Source organism: Salvelinus sp. IW2-2015, linkage group LG9 (assembly GCF_002910315.2).
Source record: "Salvelinus sp. IW2-2015 linkage group LG9, ASM291031v2, whole genome shotgun sequence".
NCBI lineage: Eukaryota > Metazoa > Chordata > Actinopteri > Salmoniformes > Salmonidae > Salvelinus > Salvelinus sp. IW2-2015.
In genome coordinates this window covers 4,576,701-4,583,174 of record NC_036849.1, presented here as the reverse complement: position 1 = coordinate 4,583,174, position 6,474 = coordinate 4,576,701, and the positions used below count along the sequence as shown (strand labels likewise).

Here is a 6,474-nt window from a genome sequence, read left to right as displayed (position 1 = left end):
ATCCTGCAGTGGACGATAGGAGGAGTTGTCGTCTCGTATCATTGAACCTAAGGTAACTGAGCTAAACGACTACCGCCCGTAGCACTCACTTCCGTCATCATGAAGTGCTTTGAGAGACTAGTCAAGGACCATATCACCTCCACCTACCGGACACCCTAGACCCACTCCAATTGCTTACCGACCAATAGGTCCACAGACGACGCAATCGCAACCACACTGCACACTGCCCTAACCCATCTGGACAGAGGAATAGGGCTCTAAGGGAGAGATGCCACGGCCAATGCAATTCTGACAAACTTATTGAAATTCACACTCATACTGCTAAGATACAACCTTAAAAGGGCAATCATTAGTTGAAACAATAACAATGTGAACACCCCGCATCTGTTTTGGTAAAAAGCTGAGGGATGGGCCTGGAGAAATGTAACCACTCTCAAATTCATAGAGAGCTATGTATACAAGGACTGCCCATCAAAGATATGAACATTGTAGTTTTAAGCATGTTTTAAGGCTATACAGTGTTTTTATTTTTTACAATGTTTACACATTTGAGTAAAACAAGCTTATAATTTGGGTTCTGATGGGCTTTGACAGTTGAACTAAGCACATGAGGCATTTATAAGTTATGGTCTTCAAGAATCAATGGGTATATATCATTAATTTGTAAGTCTAAAAATGGATGTATCAACTGCAGATTGTCCCTTTATATATTTTTTTACTTTTACCCCCCCAATTGGTAAAGTCTTGTCCCATCGCTGCAACTCCCCTATGAACTCGGGAGAAGCGATGGTCAAGAGCCATGTGTCCTCCGAAACACGACCCTGCCAAGCCACACTTCTTCTTGACAAACTGCTCGCTTTACCCGGAAGCTAGCCACACCAATGTGTTGGAGGAAACACCGTCAAGGTGTCGACCGCGGTCAGCTTGCAGGCACCGGGCTCGCCACAAGGAGTCGCTTTAGCGCGATAGGACAAGGAAATCCCAGCTGGCCAAACCCTCCCCTAACCCGCACAACGCTGGGCCAATTGTGTGCCGCCTCATATGCGTCTCCCGGTCACGGCCAGCTGTGACACAGCCTGGGATCAAACCTGGATCTGTAGTGATGCCTCATGCACTGCCATGCAGTGCCTTAGACTACTGCGCCACTCGGGAGGCCCCAGAATGCCCCTTTAATGTAAGTCTAATTGACTTACTAACTGTAAGTCGCTCTGGATAAAAGCGTCTGCTGAATGACTATAACATAATGTAAAATGTTAATAGGGGATAGATAGATAATATAGGAAATACTATCAACGCCTTTAACCATATTATCCTTGTGGAAAACCCCATCTCCTCTCAGCTATCCGGCGTTATGATCATAAAGAAAAGATTGCCACCTAGAGGTAAACAGGCACCGCAATTAATCAGAGTACACTATTTTCTTTAGTCATTGGCAAAAATATCCAAATTCAAAACACCCAGGGCTTTGTCATAAATTCACAATAGGCCCTTCCGTCCCCTAGTCCAACCTCTGGCCACATCCAGTAGTGTTCCCTTCAGTGTGTCCAGGATGGATCCCTTGCTGCTGAACATRGAGARGCCATGGAACATACTGAACTCCACATACCACTCATCCACAGGTGCTGCCACTAGGGSAATGGGGGGGGGRAGAGAGAGAGAGGAGAGACAGAGAAAGAGGGCAGAGAGGGAGAGGACAGAGGTTTAAATAGGCCAATCAAGCCTGTGAAGGGCTGCTGCAAGTAGATATTGTAGTAGTACTTCAATATTTCAAGTAGCCTTGGTCTTCAAGTAAAAGCTGGGTAGCCTGGGTACCAGTCTTTCTAGCTAATATTCCACTCCTTGCCAACTCCCTGTCATTGCCAAAGAGACTTTTCATATTTGAAGAAAGGCCATTCTATCATTAATGAGCTTGAGATCACCTATCAGAATCCAAGATGGCGTAGCAGTCGGACGTGTGTTTGTCTTGTCCCGGTAAATAGTCCTCGTATTTTTCGTATACATTTCGTATATATTTTAATTTCACTTTCCATCTAGGAACTGAATATACATTCCTGCAACCCGCCTCACCCAATGTGGTACGGACCTGCTATTTTTTATACTTTAGAACCGTAACCCCAATCAGAAGCTAGCCAGATAACTAGCTACTAGCTAGTAGTCAGTTAGCCACTGCTGCGGTCTTCACCCTTAACTCGGACACAGCCAGCTTCAGCTCGGGCCAATACCTGCCAGTCTGCAAGCGCGATATCAACCCAGAGCATATAGGACTGCTTTTTCTCTACCACATCACCGGATTCCTGACGCAAGCTCTGGACAATTACACCGATCATCCAGCTAGCTAGCTGCAACCGAGTGGCTACTATTGGCTAACACCTCTGTCCCGAAGCAGCACCAGTTAGCCTTGAGCTAGCCTCGAGCTAGGCCCATCTGCCGGCTAGCCGAAGAGGTCTACCAGGAATTTTGGGCTACAATACTCTTTTGCCAATTGGACTGGACCCTTTATTGCCGACACGGAGCCCCGCCGATCCATCACGACTGGTCTGCGAGTATTGTCCGAGGTGGTTTCAACAGGCTTTTCCGTTGCGATGTTTCCGAAGACCCATCTGCTAGCCCCGGCCGCTAGCTTTCTGAATCGCCGTGTCTCCAGCTCGCCTAGCGTAGTAGCGACTACAGAACTCACCCTATTGCTGCTCATTGGACCCTATGATCACTCGGCTACATATGCCTCTCCCTAATGTCAATATGCCTTGTCTACTGCTGTTTCGGTTAGTTATTGTTGTTTTATTTCACTGCCCCCACCCGCCCTACATGCCTTAGATAGCTCTTTTTGTCCCACCCCCACACACGCGGACACCTCACCTGGCTTAACTGGTGCCTCCAGAAACACAACCTCTCTCATCGTCACTCAATGCCTAGGTTTACTAGGTTTACCTCCACTGTACTCACATCCTACCATACCCTTGTCTGTACATTATGCCTTGAATCTATTCTACCACGCCCAGACTGCAGCTATCTCTGCAGTAGATTGCACTCACCTTGCAGTTCTATTGTCGTAAATGTTGTAGTTGGGATGGACATGTCTCTTCTGAAATGTCCATCCCCAACTACACATTTTACGACAAGATAGAATGCCAAAGGGGTGGAGTGCAATTACTGCAGAGTGGCCTGCAGAGTTCTGTCATACTATCCAGGTCTGTGCCCAACGAATTAAGCTTCTACTTTTAAAAATCCACCTTTCCAGAAATAAGTCTCTCACTATTGCCGCTTGTTATAGACCACCTTCAGCCCCCAGCTGTGCCCTGGACACCATATGTGAATTGATTGCCCCCCACCTATCTGTTCTGTTAGGTACGAACTCTGGGACATGCTTAACACTCCGGCCGTCCTACAATCTAAGCTAGATGCCCTCAATCTCACACAAATTATCAAGGAATTTACCAGGTACAACCCTAAATCTGTAACCACGGGCACCCTCATAGATATCATCCTGACCAATTTAACCTCTAAATACACCTCTGCTGTCTTCAACCAGGATCTCTGCGTTCACTGCCTCATTGCCTGCGTCCGTAATGGGTCCACGGCCAAACAATCATCCCTCATCACTGTCAAACGCAACTTTTCAGGGAAGTCAGGAACCAATATACACAACTAATATAAGGCTAGCTTTTTCAAACATACATTTTCATCCAGTAGCACTAATTCCAAAAAGTTTTGGGACACTGTAAAGTCCATGGAGAATAACAGCATCTCCTCCCAGCTGCCCACTGCACTGAGGCTAGGAAACACTGTCACCACTGATAAATCTACGATCATCGATAATAAAGCATTTTTCTACGGCTGGCCATGCGTTCCACCTGGCTGGCCATGCTTTCCACCTGGCTACCCCTACCCTGGCCAACAGCTCTGCACCCCTCGCAGCAACTTGCCCAAGCCCCCTGTCACGACTCCCACCGAAGGTGGTTCCTCTTCCTGTTCGGGCGGCGCTCGGCGTCACCGGTCTACTAGCTGCCGCCGATCCCTTTTCTGTTGGTTTTGTCTTATTGGTTACACCCGTTTCTTGTTTAGGTTTTTAGTTGTGCTATTTAAGCCGGTAAGGCCCGCCTGCTCTTTGTGCGGGCTTATTTTTCCTCGGTGTATATTTGTGGTAGTGCTTTTCTCTTTCTTTTTCCTCCGGACTGGTTGGGTCCTGACTGGTTTTGGGCCGGTCTTGTATGTGCGCCCGGTATTGGCGTGAACATTTTTCTCTGTGCCGGAATAAAACATTGTTCTGTACCTTCTGCTTCCTGCACCTAACTCCGCACCCACTACGCCTAAAGTGCGTTACACCCCCCCCTGCTTCTCTTTCACCCAAATCCAGACAGCTGACGTTCTGAAAGAGCTGCAAAATCTGGAACCCTACAAATCAGCTGGGATAAAATTATCTGCCAAAATTGTTGCAACACTATTACGAGCCTGTTCAACCTCACTTTTGTATCGTCTGAGATCCCCAAAGATTGGAAAGCTGCCGCGGTCATCCCCCTCTTCAAAGGGGGAGACACTCTAGACCCAAACTGTTATAGACCTATATTCATCCTGCCCTGCCTTTCTAAAGTCTTCGAAAGCCAAGTTAACAAACWGATCACCGACCATTTCGAATCCCACCGTACATTCTCCACTATGCAATCTAGTTTCCGAGCTAGTCACAGGTGCACCTCAGCCATGCTCAAGGTCCTAAACGATATCATAACCACCATTGATAAAAGACAGTACTGTGCAGCCGTCTTCATCGACCTGGTCAAGGCTTTTGACTCTGTCAATCACAGCATTCTTATCGGCAGACTCAATAGCCTTGGTTTTTCAAATGACTGCCTCGCCTGGTTCACCAACTACTTCTCAGATAGAGTTCAGTGTCAAATCGGAGGGCCTGTTGTCCGGACCTCTGGAAGTCTCTATGGGGGTGCCACAGGGTTCAATTCTCAGGCCGACTCTTTTCTCTGTATATATCACTGATGTCGCTCTTACTGCTGGTGATTCTCTGATCCACCTCTATGCAAACAACACCATTCTGTATACATCTGGCCCTTCTTTGGACACTGTTAACAAACCTCCAAACGAGCTTCAATGCCATACAACACTCCTTCCGTGGCCTCCAACTGCTCTTAAATGCTAGTAAAACTAAATGCATGCCCTCAACGATTGCTGCCCGCACCCGCCCCCGACTAGCATCACTACTCTGGACGGTTCTGACTTAGAATATGTGGACAACTACAAATACTAAGTGTCTGGTTAGACTGTAAACTCTCCTTCCAGACTCACATTAAGCATCTCCAATCCAAAATAAAATCTAGAAACGGCTTCCTCTGCTAAACAAACACTTCACTCACACGCCAAACATTACCTCGTAAAAACTGACTATCCTACAGATCCTTGACTTTGGCGATGTCATCTACAAATAGTCCAACACTCTACTCAGCAAATGGATGCAGTGCCATCAATTTTGTTACCAAAGCCCTATTATACACCCACCTGCGACCTGTATGCCCGTGTCTGGCCCTCGCTACATATTCGTCGCCCACACCCACTGGCTCTAGGTCATCTATCAAGCTTTGCTAGGTAAAGTCCGCCTTATCTCAGTCACTGGTCACCATAGCAACACCACCAGAGCACACGCTCCAGCAGGTAAATCTCACTGGTCATCCCCAAACCTCCTGCCAACACCTGCTTTGGCTGCCTTTCCTTCCAGTTCTCTGCTGCCAATGACTGGAACGAATTGCAAAAATCACTGAAGCTGGAGACTTTATATCCCTTTCTAAGCATCAGCTGTCAGAGCAGCCCATCTGTAAATAGCACACCCAACTACCTCATACCCATATGTTATTTATTTTTTTGCTCTTTTGCACCCCAGTTTCTATCACTCCAGTGTTAATGCTAAATTTGAATTATTTCGCCTCTATAGCCTATTTATTGCCTTATTCTCCTAATCTTACTACATTTGCACACGCTGTACATAGATTTTTCTATTGTGTTATTGACTGAACATTGTTTAACCTATGTGTAACTCTATTGTTTTTTGTCGCACTGATTTGCTTTATCTTGGCCAGGTTGCAGTTGTAAATGAGAACTTTCTCAACTGGCCTACCTGGATTATATGTATTTCCAACAACCAATGAGCAACTCCGCTGGTAATCCAGCTGCGTATTGACCGTTGAGATTCCCGAAAGGTCAGTCTCTTAGGCGAATGACAGGAGTGGCACGGAGTGGAATGTTAGCTAAAAAGACTGGTACCCAGACTAATAGATCGGCTCATTAATAAGAAATAATGACACCTGTGTTGATAGTAATGTTGTATCTGGGGACGTTCACTCTCCAGGTGGATGCATTCTAACAAGCAGAGGGAAAGCACACATAAGAGAAACAGATAGAAGTAGAAAGTCATTGAATTCAAGTCATTACTGAGACCATTGATTTTGTTGTATGTATCTAATCCTAATCTTAGCC

The 6,474-nt window shown here is 46.3% G+C and overlaps 1 pseudogene; it reads right to left on the bottom strand.

Moving 5' to 3' along the window:
- Positions 1-6,474, bottom strand: part of LOC111968465 (cation channel sperm-associated auxiliary subunit beta-like) — a 59,917-nt pseudogene that overhangs the window by 43,103 nt on the left and 10,340 nt on the right.